The 15,988-nt window shown below is 36.2% G+C and overlaps 2 pseudogenes; one reads left to right on the top strand and one right to left on the bottom strand.

Annotated features, from left to right (window-relative positions):
• Nucleotides 1-3,359: 3,359 nt before the first annotated feature.
• LOC125359886 lies at nt 3,360-3,963 on the bottom strand (annotated as a pseudogene).
• Nucleotides 3,964-3,989: 26 nt separating this feature from the next.
• Nucleotides 3,990-14,912, top strand: LOC125359885 (annotated as a pseudogene).
• Nucleotides 14,913-15,988: the final 1,076 nt, after the last annotated feature.

Below are 15,988 nucleotides of genomic sequence, written 5' to 3'. Positions count from 1 at the left end.
TATATATATATATATATATATATATATATATATATATATAATTTGTTGAACTTGAAAGAACCAGAATGGATCAAGGAAAATTTAACGCCTAAAATTTAGAAACTGAGCAACTTAATTATAAATAATATTAATCACAAAGTTTGTGATTTATACTCAGGTTTCTATTAGACCTATCAATAATCTTTAAAATACAGAAAGAAAAATTGTGTTGCTTAATCTCTTCAACATGGGAAATCACTGAACTTAATTCTCCCTGAATTCTTATGTAAGCTGTGACTTGTACAAATCACATGAAGAGTAACTGTGCCAAGACAGTACTCAACACAGTAAACACTGAACAAATGCTTCAATTTCCTATTCACTTTAAAGTGTGTTGCAAAGGTGTTTCAATTCGACATGAACATGTACATTTTCCTCTTATATCAACTGTCTCCTTATTTAAATAATTAGTGATTGATTTTAAGGATCCTCTTTTGTATATAGGTAAATAAGAATTTCCTCCACCTGAGAGAGGAGCAAGATGGTGACATTGCCACAGGTAAGCTCACACAGTAATTTAGGGTCATAGGACACACTTTACCTCAAAAGATCCACATTATTCAATCTCTAGGCAGATAAAAAAGTTAGCTCACTACAGAAGAACTAGCTTTAGAGTTGTAGAAATGCTGGTCCCAGTCACAAATAAGAATTTAGGGAATCTTCCAGAATTAAGTGAGTTATGTAGACCACAGCTACTGGTATTCATAAATGTAAACTCCACTGTTTTTCTCTCCTCATTTCTTCTTTTGTGTACGTCACCATCAGAATACTGTGTAGTACTTCCAGATACCCAGGAGAAACCAACTGAATCTCTAGTAAAGTTTTTCTTAATTGGACTAGGCAATTTTTGAATAGGGTATCTCACAGCTTGAGGTCAAGAAATGATTTGGCCATTTTGACTTCAGCTGCATATTCTTAGTCCGTTCATCTCGATTTGATAGGGTATAAAACTTATTTCTTACTGTAGTTAGAGAGATTATAAAGAGTTGGACAGTTCATATAAACAAGAATAGCATGGTATAAGTACTATGGTACAATAAAACTCCATATTATAAGTCCATTTTTTCTATTATACCATTAATATATTTTCCAAGCTTTGTATCCATTAGATTTTAATTACATCTCTTCTTTTTGTAGGCATCATATACTGGTGAAATGAAAGTCTCTGAGCAGAGCTTATGCCATGCACAAAACATCTGTGAGTATTGCCACTATGCAGCTGATCAACCATAAAACATGATGCTTTTAAAAGGCCAAATATAAAACAGAGCTGTTAAATGTGTCATGGCATTTTATAGATTAGTAAAGCGCTAAAATGGTATGGTATTTCAAAGATGACACAACAATTAGGCAAAATGACCCCACAAAACACTTGTTGGGCTTGGCAAATATCCCCTCATAATTTAAATCACATCTTTGCCATTTTATTAAAAAAATCATAGCCAACCCTCAATTTTACAGGGAAAAGAAACATTCACTAACTTGATCCTTCCTTTTTTTTAATTTTTTTTTTTTTTTTTGGCCAGTCCTGGGGCTTGGACTCAGGGCCCGAGCACTGTCCCTGGCTTCTTTTTGCTCAAGGCTAGCACTCTGCCACTTGAGCCACAGTGCCACTTCTGGCCATTTTCTGTATATGTGGTGCTGGGGAATCAAACCCAGGGCCTCATGTATATGAGGCAGGCACTCTTGCCACTAGGCCATATCCCCAGCCCTCTTTAAAATTTTTTTATTGTCAAACTGATGTACAGAGAAATTACAATTTCATACATTAGGCATTGGATACATTTCTTTTAGTTTTTTTTTACCTCCTCCCTTATACCCCTCCTTTCTCTTTCCCTCTCCCCCCATGAGTTGTTCAATTGGTTTACACCAAACAGATTTGCAAGTATTGCTTTTGTAGTCGTTTGTCTTTTTATCCTGTGTCTCTCGATTTTGGTATTCCCTTTCACTTTATTATTTTAAGAAGATCTGGAAAAGGAGGAGGGAACAGCCTTGGAAACCTCCAACCCTTTCTTCAAATTACTGATGACCCAGATCTGATTAATAATGGAGTTCCATGGAGGTCAGTCAGCCTTTTGGACATGAAAAAAACAGAAAAACTTAAATTAAAATGTTAGGCATGTTCAAAATACTCTCTTCAGTCTCCCAGGACTGTTCTATATGGGATGGACCATTTTGGATTGTAGTTTAGGGTACTAGCCTGGCAGTCTTCATGAAAAGGTTCATTTTTACTAAATGATTTTTGTGCCAATTTATTTATTTTTGTTTTCTAAAGCTTAGACTCAGGGCCTGGGCATTGTCCCTGAAAATTTTTGTTCAAGGCCAGTGCTCTACCACTAGAGCAACAGTTCCATTTTTGGCATAATTGATGAATTATTAGAGATAAGTTTCTCATGAACTTTCTTACCTTGGCTGGCTTTAAACTGTGATCCTCAGATATTGGTATCTTTATAACTAGGATTAGAGTTCCTATTTAGATTAGAGAGCCATTCATGCCCAGATTACTTTGTGATTTTTAAATGCTTGTTTTTAAGCACCTAAAAATAGAAAGAATTGCTTTCTGATATTTTTACTAAACCATAAAAACAATTACAACTTAATACTAAGTATTGTTAAGTAACAGAACTACAAACAGTACATCAATTTTTTCAATATCAATCGTTTTTTTTCTTTTTTCTTTTTCCAGTCCTGGGGCTTGGACTCAGGGCCTGAGCACTGTCCCTGGCTTCGTTTCCCTCAAGGCTACCACTCTGCCACTTGAGCCACAGCGCCACTTCTGACCGTTTTCTGTATATATGGTGCTGGGGAATTGAACCCAGGGCTTCATGTATATGAGGCAAGCACTCTTTTCCACTAGGCCATATCCCCAGCTCCCTCAATATCAATCTTTTACTTATATATTTACTTATATATTATTATACAATTTATAAATCCCTGAACTATGTTTCTATGTAGTATTTATGATACTCAATATCCAGTTACACATTATAGCACCACCTGGAACCCTCACTTTCTCCTGCAACCTGGCCCCAAGGGTACACCCCAAACAGAAAAACACAACCAAAACAAAAACCCCCAAACAAAAAGCCCCAAAGCAAAGCCAGATCCCTACTCCTCCCCTGACGAGGGTGCCTTGGCCAGGAAGCCCTTCCACAGGTCCCAGCAGGCCGGAAAGTGGACCTCGCTGTGCCCGGAGAGCCAGGCTCCAGGCTCTAATGGCAGGGAGAACTGCATATCCCGGCAGCAGCCGGAGCAGAGGGGTGTCTGTTGTTAGGAAATGTGGGAGGGAAGGGCACTGCCTGAGGAGTCTGGGAGTCTTGTCATCCCCGGGATGCACGCGGAAGCTTCTGGGCAACAAGGGCCTGCCCTTGTTGGTTAGGCTTTGACAGCTCATGGGACAGCCAGTCCAGGCCATCGTAAAGGCCTGTGCCTTGAGTGGCACAAGTGGCCTGGACATATCATGTGCTGCTGGGAAAGTGCTGTAGCCCGTTTGTCGGTCAGCTCACTCACAGGCATGGCATTGGGCATATCCTGCTTGTTGGCAAACACCAGCAGCACTGCATCCCGAAGCTCGTCCTCCTGCAGCACCTTTTGGAGTTCAGCCTGGACCCTCTCTCGGTTATTGCTGTCTACCACAAGATGAGGCCCTGAGTGTTCTGGAAGTAGTGCCGCCACAGAGGCCGAATCTTATCCTGGCCTCCTACATCCCAGACTGTAAAACCGATGCTCTTATACTCCAATGTTTCCACATTGAAGCCTATGGTGGGGATGGTGGTAACAATCTCCTCCAATTTCAGTTTGTAGAGGATCGTAGTCTTGCCGGCTTCATCCAAGCCAACCATGAAGATCCGCATCTGCTTCTTACCAAAGATCCGCGGAAAGAGCAAGCACATGGTGAGGCCCATGGCTGGGCCCAGGACAGGGGGTGGGGGTGGGGAACCTGGGCATCTATGCCGGGTAAGGGCTGGAACCGGCCGGGCATGGGCACGATGTTATTGAAATTATCCGTTTCCCTCATGGAAAACAGTTCCAACATCCCTAGCCTCAGGTCTTTCATTTCTTCTTCTTAGCTGAGAGTCATAACATGGTAATTCTGCCATAATTTTACATTTCTTTGGAGCTATTGTAAACAAAAAACCAAATTGCTAAATAATACATAATATTTGTAGCTTACAGCAATAGGAACTTACTGCACACAAGTGTCCAGATGGCCTAGCATCTAGCAGGCTGCCCTCTTATGTATCCCTGTCCCTCCCAGCTTCTGGAGGTCTCAAGTGTTGCTTGGCTTGGAGCTAATCATACCAATCTCTGTACTTAATTTAAAGAATCTTCTTTTTGTATTATGTACTTCTATTGAATATTTTCTACTAAACTCTGATCAGTAGGCCTAGGACATATTTAGAAAAAAATATATAACTGAATGATCATATTTTACAATTTTAAAGTAAATCTGCAAAAAAATGTTTATTTTTCCAAGTTAGTTCACATTCATAGGTTAAGGAATTTGGATACCGATTTATGGTTAGGAATCAATGTTGATGCTACTGCAGTAACCATCTCAATGTTCTCATAAACCATAATCTTTCTTTTGTTGTGGTTTTCCAGTTTTTCTTCTTCCAGAAGCTCTCAAATCTTTCCTTGATACACTTTTTTTTGCTAGAAATCTATTATTTTAATATTGGTTCTTCCAAATGACCCTATCATCTTGGCATTGAAGCTTAGCAAATACACACACACACACACACACACACACACATACACACACACACACACATACACAAAGTGAAATTTATATATACTCATGAGTATCAATGTAAATAATATCACTACCATTTAAAATTATTTTCTATTTTAAATACATCTCTTAATCTTCTTTACTTTAATCAAATACTTTTTCTAAAGTCTTCTTTTTTTTCACCAAATGACTATACAAAATAAATATTCTCAACTACCTTCACTAAAATCTGTTATACTGACTTACCCTCTGCTTTACAATGAAATATATAGGTTTCTATAAATATATTCTTTATCTCTGATCAGAACCTCTACATTCACTGTCTGAGTGTATCTGAAAATCCCAAGCCTCTTTCACATTACAACAGTTTGCTGGAAGGAATTTGTATTTTATTAGAGGGAAAAGGATTCAAAACCAAGACAGTGAAGGAGAAAGGTGAACTGGACAGTTTTCAGAGAAAATTGGGCATAAGTTCCTAATATTTCTTTCAGTAAAATGTTTCAGGATATACTTAGTCTACCAACAATGACTTTTTGAAAACATGTGTGAAATTTTTTCTTCTAGGGAAGATCACTGAGGACACAAGGCTAAGTACTTTTATTGGGGATTTGTCATGTGCCTACAACTTTGAACATTTATCATAATTTCATACCGGTAGAAAGAAAGCAGGTATTTGAACAAAATAGTGATTTACCCAAAGAGATGAGGCCCAGCCTAACAATTCTGAATACATGGGATGATTCTGGGAGTAATGGGACCAACCTTGCACATAGACTTTGTAAGGATAGCATCATATACCATTCCCTTATCTTCATATCTTAGTCTGTTTTCTACTGTGAGAACTCAAGACTGGGTAACTTACAAGGAATACAATGTTGAATGGTATTCTGTAGGTTAGAAGGTCTAACAGCAAGGGACTGGAACTTGGAAAGGCCTTGTTGCTTTGTTGTTACAGAGGAAATGATGTTGCATTAAAAAAAAAGTCTGCAAATGTGCAGCTCAATCATCTCTTCCATTTCTTTTTGTTCCTTTCTTTTGGTACCAGTAATACCATAATGTGCCCCATAGGACTGATTGCATCTAATCTTCAAAAAGCCTCAACTTTTATGCCATTATCACAGGCATTTTCTATTTATTAATGTTATGACTATGCTTAAGTATTTGTACAATTCTCAAATCTCACCTGCATGATTCTCAAGCCTGGGGAATATAGGATTAGAATTTTGTGGATTGAGACCATGTGACAAAATAAAGATTCACCCTTTTAAATTGTTTAAATGTCATGCATTTCGTTATATCAATGATTTTTAAAAAAGAAAACGTTAGTATAAGCTCATGCCCATAAATCCAGCACTTGGGAGGCTGAAATAGCAACCTACTAAATTTAGACTAGACTAGACTACAGAGAGAACCCTTCCTCAAAATACAAATTAACATATTAATAAGTAAATAATTAAGAAACAATAATGTAGATGGGAGGCTATTAAAATCAATTGAATAGAAGAATGTGCCTTTTAGCTAAAATTAGAAGTCTATATTAAGATCAAACTTTCCCAGCCAGATCTACTGATTTCTAAATCTCATATAAGTATTTGATAAATCAGATTCTATTTTCCAGGTTTTGAATCTAACCAAAATGTGTTACAGATGCATTCAATTGCTTACACCTTCTTCCTTTCTGTTTTCTCCCTACCAGCAGTAGGTATTTTCCATGATTAGGCAGTTTCCATACAGCAAACTCCAGGGGGCACCGTGTGTGATGCAGTAAGCCTGTGATACCATCCTTGTTTTGTTTAAGACAGTAATAAATCCATCTCAAGGAGTAAACAAATGAACCCAGACACCAGAATATTAAAGCTCTGTAGATGTTTCTAATGTCTTAGCAAATTTAAGAATCATGTGGAAACAAAGCTTGTGGAAATAGTTCTTCCATTTCCCTCACTTTCTGAATATTTAGGCATGTCATGTTTGCCCTAAGACATTATGAAAGAGAAAGTGACCTAGTTGGCATTCTAGGAAAATCAGGGCTTTCTTTTTCTTTCTTTCTTTCTTTCTTTCTTTCTTTCTTTCTTTCTTTCTTTCTTTCTTTCTTTCTTTCTTTCTCTCTCTCTTTCTCTCTTTCTTTCTTTCTTCCTTCCTTCCTTTTTTTTGCCAGTCCTGGGATTTGAACCTGAGCAATGTCCCTGAGTATCTTTTGCTCAAGGCTAGCACTCTGCCATTTGAGCCACATTCCAAACCCAATCAGGGCTTTCTTGATAAACATCCAAATTAAACTGGTATTTGAGACCTTTCTTTCATCAATTTGTGTCTTTTAAACTAAGATGTGCTATTCAGAACTGGAACAAACATCAAGTGACAATTATGAGGATTCTGGCTAACAAGATAAACAAGAGGATGACACAAAAGAACTTCTTTATTTGACAGTCTAGAAAAATGATAGAACCACGGTTTGCCTATCAATTTCCTGGGTAAAAGCTAAGACCTCCTTTCTATAAGCCACCTTCATTACGTGTTGCATTATTTAGAGCTCTGAAGAACCATTATTTGGCTCAATGCCTAGGTTTGCGTCTTCAGATCCCAGTAATGTTCAATAGCAAATCTTCTACATCTTACTAAAAAAAAGATGCTTGGCCACCAAATCTCTGTAAAATAAAATTAATTAACCATCTAACTGCAAATAACAGTGAACTCAGAGATTCTAAAAACAGAGTAATAATTATAATGATGATAACAATAACAATATCCAGTGGTTAGTATCCACTTAATTGTCTCACTGTGTGCCAAGCATCACACAGACATCATTTCCATACAACCTTGACAGTCAACCATTTCATTATATTGCTGGAATAGAAAAAAATGAAAATTTACTGTTCAAATGTTTGACAGCATACAAATGTTGTGGTCAGAATAAGAACAAGATGATTTTTAGATTGAAAAATAATACACAATCACAAGAAATTTGTCATCCTTATGTAAATCAGAATTTACTTTAAATCAATAAATAGCCATGTATTACATACCTGCAATAATATTTCCGAAGGCGCGCGCGCACACACACATACCCACACACACACACACACACCCTCTAAAGAGAGCTTTCTCTCATTTCTTCTTCATTTTATGATACTCTTAGATAAAATTTGAACTATTTATTATGATAAAATTCCATATTTTTTATCTCTTCTGTCCTAACTCTTGGTTCGTTTGTATGATCTAGTCACCACTTTCACTTGATAAAATATTATCTGCCTTTCCAAAAGCCGCTCTCTAAATTGTAATAATGGATGCAGTAAAATTATGTAGCCAAAGATATTTAACTGAAATGTGATTATTCTAGCTTCCAAAAACATTCTTCCCCTCTGATCACCATAACACCCTTTGTTAATTAATTATTACCCAAAGTACTTCAGGTTATTTTTTTTCTAAAATACTTTCCTTTAAAACTTTATAATGTGTTTACCTTTCATGGTTTGATAACACTCTTAGCTCCTTTTGAGCTAGTAGATGCCTAAATGGTGTCTTATGTGTATCCAACTTTTCTGAGAATACAATATAGGGAGTACATAATATCCATATATCATTGACTACTCTCCATCTCGCACAAACTTGCACACAAATGCAGACACTTGTTACCATAGTCTCTATCATTGCTCTTGCCGTCATAACCTATGATTTCCTGTTGAAATTTCCTCCTTGATTGAAATCACTGATGCAGTCTTAAAGAGAGTTTCTTTGAGAGCCGTTTATATGACTCTGCAGCTTTTCTTGTTATCAATGTTCAGGTGATGTGATGTAGAAAAAGCAAAAAGAAAAGTAAAATTTTGGGGGAAAGACAGGGAAAGGACAAATGCACCTCTCTTGTCTGTTTTAGTTGATTTATAAAATGGATAATAATGTATGTCTTCCAAAGCTTTATAAAATCCCCTCATTTTGTGCTAAATGTTATATAAAATCTGATCAGTTAATAATCACAGACATCTCATTAGGAGGGTTATACAGAAGACTGAGTCATGCTGAGGTTAATTAACTTATGCAGGGTTACATATCTAGACAGTTACAAAACTAGGTTTTGAGAGAAGTTATGCACTGACCATGATTAACTGCTTCCCAGTAAATAATTCTTCCAAAAATGAAAAAAAGGAAAGTTTCCTTAGAAGCTAAGAACAAAATTTTCTAAAGCTCCACAGTGCTAATCATGTATTTTACTACCATCCCAGCTGATCTGAGAAGTGCTGCACTGAATCTACTTAGTATTCATGGTATGAGGACTTACCACAATCTCTCTAGGCTTTCTTTCTAAAAGACCACCAGAGGAATATTAATATAAATGAGAATTTTTTTTTATATCTTCCAGCTTAAAATAGAAAGGATAATACTATATAAATAAAATATTATAGATAGCACATTATTAAACATAATTACAATTGTTCTTTTTTATTATATCATTAATAGACATTTAAATTTCTTGCTTGCAGAAAAAATGCTGAATGAAACAGTGATATTTGACTTTAATTGTAGTGTAAAATATGCTTCCACATCAATAAAATATAAGTTAATGGCCTCCTTATTTCTTTTCTGTTCTTAGAGAATCTATCTGCATCTGCTTTGGGTTCCTTCATAGTTAAATACTGTGATTGGGAAGAAAGTGCTACCTTTAAGATTTAATGTCATGTGACATGATAAATCCCATGAGTTTACCATGCAACATGATAGAAAATTAGTTCAATTAACTATTGTTTAGCCTACATTGTAGTTTTACTTTATTATAGTTGTACTGAAGCAAGGTATTTTACTTACATCTTCTTAAAGTAGTTATATACATGTATTTTCTGTTTAGCATATTAGTTTAGGAGTGCAGTGATTTCTTCACTCCTCCATCTATCCCAATTCCATGCAATCCCTCAAGTCACTGGATTCAATTTCCACATAGGTTCATTAGATATTATGACTGTATTTACCAACCGTTCCTCTGCCCATTATTTTCATGTGAAATACAAGAATTAATAACTGTTTTGGCTTTATCTTATTATGCTGAAAATTTTTCTGTTAGATATGAACAGTCTCATATTCTCTAATAATATAAAATTATACCTATTCAAGCTGGGCGCCAATGGTTTATAACTGTACATCTTAGCTACTCAGGAAGCTAAGGCTGGAGGATTGTTGTTCAAAGCCATCCAAGACAGGAAAGTCAATGAGGCTCTTATCTCCAATTAGCAAGCAAAAAGCCTAAAGTGGGATTGTGGCACAAGGGGTAAAGTGTTAGCATTGAGCAATGAAGCTTAGGGATAGCACTTGTGCTCAGAGTTCAAGGTCCAGAACCAGCACACACACACACACACACACACACACACACACACACACACACACACACACCCCTAAAAAAAAGCAAAGCAAAAAAAATACAAAATTACACCTATTTCTACAATATGCAATAACTGCACCTGCTACTACAATTAGGCTTACTTGAAGGATGTCTCCATTTCCCAGTATCTATTTTCTCATTTATGGAATCAAGATTATCATTATTGATAAATTGAGCATTAATTTCCCATGTGTATAAATAATAGATTAATACAAGTTTGTAGGACCACTTTGAGCCACAGGGCCAGTCCCAGTTTTCTGGTGGTTAATTGCAGATAAGATTATCATGGACCTTTCTTCCCCAGGCTGGCTTTGAAACATAATCCTCAGATCTCAGCCTCCTGAGATCCTTGCACTAGCAAGGATTCCATTTGTGAGGCACTGGCACCTGGATGAACATAATATATATTTTGATCATTCTCCACTTCACTACTGCTTATCATCATGCCCATATTCTCATACTTTCTTTCCACTTTTTATTCTGTAAAACAACACATGTGAAAAAAATGTCAAAATTGTCTTTTGAGAGACTGGGTTTTGTATTTGTTTGTTTGGTTGGTTGATTTTGTTTTATCATCAGTTCTATTACAGATTAATTTAATTTCCCAAAAATGACATTATTCTTTTCTGTTTTTGGACTGAGTCATGATCCATTGTGTATGAATACCACATTTTCTTTATCCATTCATCTATTGACAGGATCTTAGGGTGATTTCCTGACTTGGGTTTTGTGAATACTGCTATTGTAAACATGTAGGTGAAGGTATTTTTTTCAAATACTGACATTTGATAGTATCATATATGATACAAATTTATGACATTACCATGAAATAATGTAGTGCCATGGTATATACTATAACATTATCAAAATTATTTGCATAGTCAGGATATATATTATTAGTATGTCACATATATGTAACATACCCACATGTATATATGTAAGGAATATATATCATAGTTATACATAATTCTGAAGGATATTATATTAGTTCTAAGCATATATATATTTCCCATATATGTGTGTAAGTATATATATATATTCTAAGCAAAACAAAGGGCATCAAAGTTTAAGTAAATGAGAGAGAATTTAAGCCCATGATTAAATAACACACTAAAATTAACAATGTATTTGAATTTGATAATATTTGAGATTTATATACATACTACATATACATACTATTTATTTGCATACTATGTAATATTATTACATCTGTTGAGTTACATATGATACATATTTATTTGGTAATGATATATGTTACTAATATATTTAGCTTATATATAATATTTCAGATGATATATGTACATATATTAGTCAATATATTATATATGTATATATAATTTATATCTGTAAGTTAATGAGTTTATATATATATACATCTATGCATCTATCAATTTATATTTATCTACCCGTGTGTGTGTGTGTTTGTGTGTGCATTTTCTTGTTTGCCTTCCTGCTTGCCTTCTTTCCTTCTTTTTATTTTCTTCCTTTCCTTTTTTGATGGTTTTGTGTCGGGCTCACCTCTTCACCCTCACGTGTGTCCTGCCCCGTCCCGCCAGGCGGAAAAGCTGGAGTGCAGCCCAATGTGCGAATCTTGGGGGTGCGTAGTCGCAAGACACCCCTCCTCCTCTTGGTCCCTTAAAGAACGACACAGGACGTGAGTGCGTGCATCTCGGGTTGAGCTTCTGGAACTCCCACCGGATTTACTCAGGGGAGGGGCTTATATAACAGGAATGGTGGCAGGAAGGGGAGGGATTAACTGCATACTAGCGATAGGCTGACAAGCTGCTCATCATAGTGATGTCACAGAACTTCCTCTATGGGCGGAGATCATGGCCCACAGAACCTTGGCACCATTATGATATCACTCCTAGCCGAGGCGGAAGGCGGGGCTGGTTTGCTATCTCTTCTGGTAGAACCTGGAAGGGGGTAGGAGTGAATAACAGCCAAGCAGCCCCAGGGCGGGAGAAGAGGCAGGCCTCTCCCGACTGCCCACTTAAAGGTACAGCCAGAGCCCAACAGTTGTGGAGCTTAACTCTGGGTTTGAGTGCTTTCCTGGAGCTTTTGTGTGCAAGACTAGTGATCTAATACTTGAGTCACAGCTCTATTTCCAGCTTTTTGTGGTTACAGGTAAGAGTCTCACAGACTTTCGTACCGGGGCTGGCTTTGAACTATGATCTTCAGCTCTCCATCATTTTGTTAGTTAGGTTTACAGGTGTCAGCCACAGTTTTCAGGTTTATATGTATGTTTTCAATTCCTTAATGCTCATGGATCCATTAGAAGACCACATCCCAAGAATAAGAAGAAAATATGGGTTACAAGGATTAAAAAAGGCAAAGCTTACTAAATGAACTTTATTCTCAGTTCTAAATTGAGTAGTATATGACATCATACTCTATTTATATATATATAAATTTTCTATTTAAAATATATTATTCTTTCACTCAACAGTTGTGTCACATTTGTTTCTAATTTTTGAATCCTAGATACTTTAGGTACTTGTAAGCTACAGAATGCCTCAAACAATTAGGAACAGATTTTGTGAACATTTATTCTAATTACGCTTCTGACAAAGTATATTTCTTGTGAGAGGTTCATGCAGCCTCTAGGTTACTGAGTGGACAGTCCTCCCGCAGCTCGTTTAGGTGCTCCATTTTCCTTCTCATCATGTTCTCACTCTTCCTCATGGATTTCAGGCAGCTGTGCATAGTCAATTGCAATACCCCACTGCACTCTGGAAATCCTAATCCGTTAATCGGTTGTTGTTTATAAACATATAACAAATTTCATGTCACATCACCCAGTATATTTGTAACAAGTATGACAAATTGAAATATGATTAAAGGCCTGGCGAATTAAAGGACACATGTATCTCTTTTATTATTTATATTTACCTCAAATTTTAATAAAATTACTATGGAGTAAGTTGTATTTTCATGTTGTATTTTATTTTTAATTATATTTGTGTGTGTATGTGACAGTTGTAGGGCTTGAACTCAAGGCTTGAACACAAGTAGATTTTTCTACTAAGCCTGGTATTCTACCACTCAAGTCATACCTGGACCTTTAGCATTTTGATGGTTTATTAGAAACAAGAGACTCTCGAACATGCCTGTCATTCTGGCTTCAAAGTGGGATCTTCAAATCTCTTTCTGATGAGTAACTATAATTAGGAGCATGAGCCATTACTATCAGCTTCCAGTTTCATGTTTAAATAGTCATGATTTTCTTTGACACTTAGGTATAACTAAATCAAAGTTGACTGTTCTTCCTGATTTTATTTTTGTTTGCTAATTCTTGTATGTTTGTTTATTTAGATGTTAAAATGCATGATTTATGGTTTTGATTTGAGCATCCTTTGTATCACTTAATAAAGGGTTGAAATTCTTCCAGAAGTAATAAATAGAAATTCTTCCAAAAACTGTACTCATTACTTGATTAATGTAACTGTTACCCCTCTGTATATCACCTTTATAATAACAACAAAAATATAATTAATTTTTTTAAAAAATTACAATGGATGATCAAAAAAGTATATTGAGACATGATAAATTATACAGGACTCAAGGTTTATCATACAAATAGCTAGTTCTTTTTATTTTCACTAGGTTGATGTCATTTGAAATCTATTTTGAACTGTGCATTCTAAAAATATTTTCCATGAATTTTTGAATAATATATTGATGTATCATTTAATTTTTTCTAATTTTAGTTAATAATTGTCAAGTCTTTCTTCATAGCAAAACAAAAAGAGGAAATAGAATTATTTTTTCTTAAATGTTAAAAAAACCCACTTCATTCAATATGTATTTGGCCACAAAAAGAGGATATACAGGAGAAACAAAGTATGGAATGCAGGAGAGGAAGTAAAAGGAAAGAGAGAGTTCAGGGTAAAGAGATGCATTGGGAAGGAAGAAAACAACTACTAAAAGATGATTTAAAAATTAAAAAGAAGAGAGTGGAGGCGGGAGTAAAGTCTCGCTAGAAGAGGGGGTTGCCTTGAAGGAGCTGTGGGCGTCCAAGGAGCCGCCTCCAGATCTGTGGACGGTTTCTCTCAGCCCATTAGTGCGCCCGGCCGAGACTTCACGCCGTGGGCATGTGTCGCTACTTGTGCCCCCCCCCCCCCCCCCCCCGAACACATCTCTGTTCGTCAGGAATGTGGCAGACTACACCAGGTCTGAAGATTTGCGGCGTGAATTTGGTCACTATGGTCCTATAGTTGATGAGTATGTTCCACTTGATTTCTACATTCGACGTTCAAGAGGATTTGCTTATGTTCAATTTGAGGATGTTCGTGATGCTGAAGATGCTTTACATAATTTGGACAGAAAATGGATTTGTGGACGTCAAATCGAAATACAGTTTGCACAGGGAGATCAGAAGACACCAAATCAGATGAAAACTAAGGAAGGAATTTGTACAGCTCTTCACGCTATGGTGACTATGACAGATACAGACGTTCTAGAAGCCAAGGTTATGAGAGGAGGAGATCAAGAAGTCAGTCTTTTGATTATAACTATAGAAGATCTTATAGTCCTAGAAACAGTAGACAGACTGGAAGACCACGGCGTAGCCAAAGCCCATCTTACAATGATAGATTCAAACACCGAAATCGATCTTTTTCAAGATCTAAATCCAATTCAAGATCACGGTCCAAGTCCCAGCCCAAGAAAGAAATGAAGGCTAAATCACGTTCTAGGTCTGCATCTCACACCAAAACGAGAAGCACCTCTAAAACAGATTCCAAAACACATTGTAAGTCTGGCTCAAGATAAGAAAAGGAATCAAGGAAAAAAGAACCACCTAGACCCAAATCTCAGTCGAGTTCACAGTCTAGGTCTAGGTCAAAATCTAGATCAGGTCGTGGACAAGTCCTAAGTCCAGTGGCCACTGATAGTAAAAACCATGATACTTTCTAGGCATGTATCACTCATTTATTCATAGTTTGGTATACTTAAATTATCAGGAATACAATGTTGCAATGATGTATAAAAAACACTTGTTAGTTTTCCCTGTACCAGGCAATGGTTATAATTAAAATGATATGGTGCTGAGAAACTACTCTTAACAGTCTGGTTTGTTTAATGTTATGGGCAGCTACCAATTTGTGGTGTCTCTGTATAGTTTTGTAAAGATTCTCACTTTTTTATGTTTGAAGTCTTGGTGAAAAGATGTTGATTGACCATAATTTACAACATTGTCTTATTAAAATATAATTTCATATTAATATTTGGTAGAACTGTTAGCCTAGAAATGTAGCTTGCTAATAAGATAGAATGAAACAAAAGTGAAGTTGTAGCCACATTACAACCCTTACTTCTCAGACTCATTTAGGTTCAGAGTGGACCTCTATGTCTTGTCAAAATGTCTAGGCCTGTGATAATAGTTTATTTATAATGCAGTGTGGAGTAGTTCTTTTGTTAACCCCACTGTCTTGGGGAATGATGACAACTGGGTCAAATAGCATTTTCAGGAAAATTTGATGTTTTTCGCTGAAACATGGAGCCTTCACCGTTTTTGTTGTTGTTGTTGTTGTTGTTGTTGTTTGTGTGTGTGTGTGTGTGTGTGTGTGTGTGTGTGCATGTGGGTGGTTTTTTTTTCTGGTTTCTAAGATTTGGAACAGAAAAACTTCCTTTAAAATTTGAGTTTGTTGATGACAGCAGAAATAATTTTAAGGAGGAGGGATGTTTTTATGTAGGTATTACCCAATTTAAGGAATATTGTTACTTAGTTTTCTTACTGCTATTGGAAGCTATTAGTTAGTTTCAAAGTAGGTGTGTGTGTGTGTGTGTGTGTGTGTTTGTGTGTGGCATAGTGTAAAAATAACTAAATTTTGATAATTAGAGCACTT

This window comes from Perognathus longimembris, chromosome 11 (genome assembly GCF_023159225.1).
Source record: "Perognathus longimembris pacificus isolate PPM17 chromosome 11, ASM2315922v1, whole genome shotgun sequence".
Taxonomy (NCBI): domain Eukaryota; kingdom Metazoa; phylum Chordata; class Mammalia; order Rodentia; family Heteromyidae; genus Perognathus; species Perognathus longimembris.
This window is presented reverse-complemented; position numbering and strand designations above follow the sequence as displayed.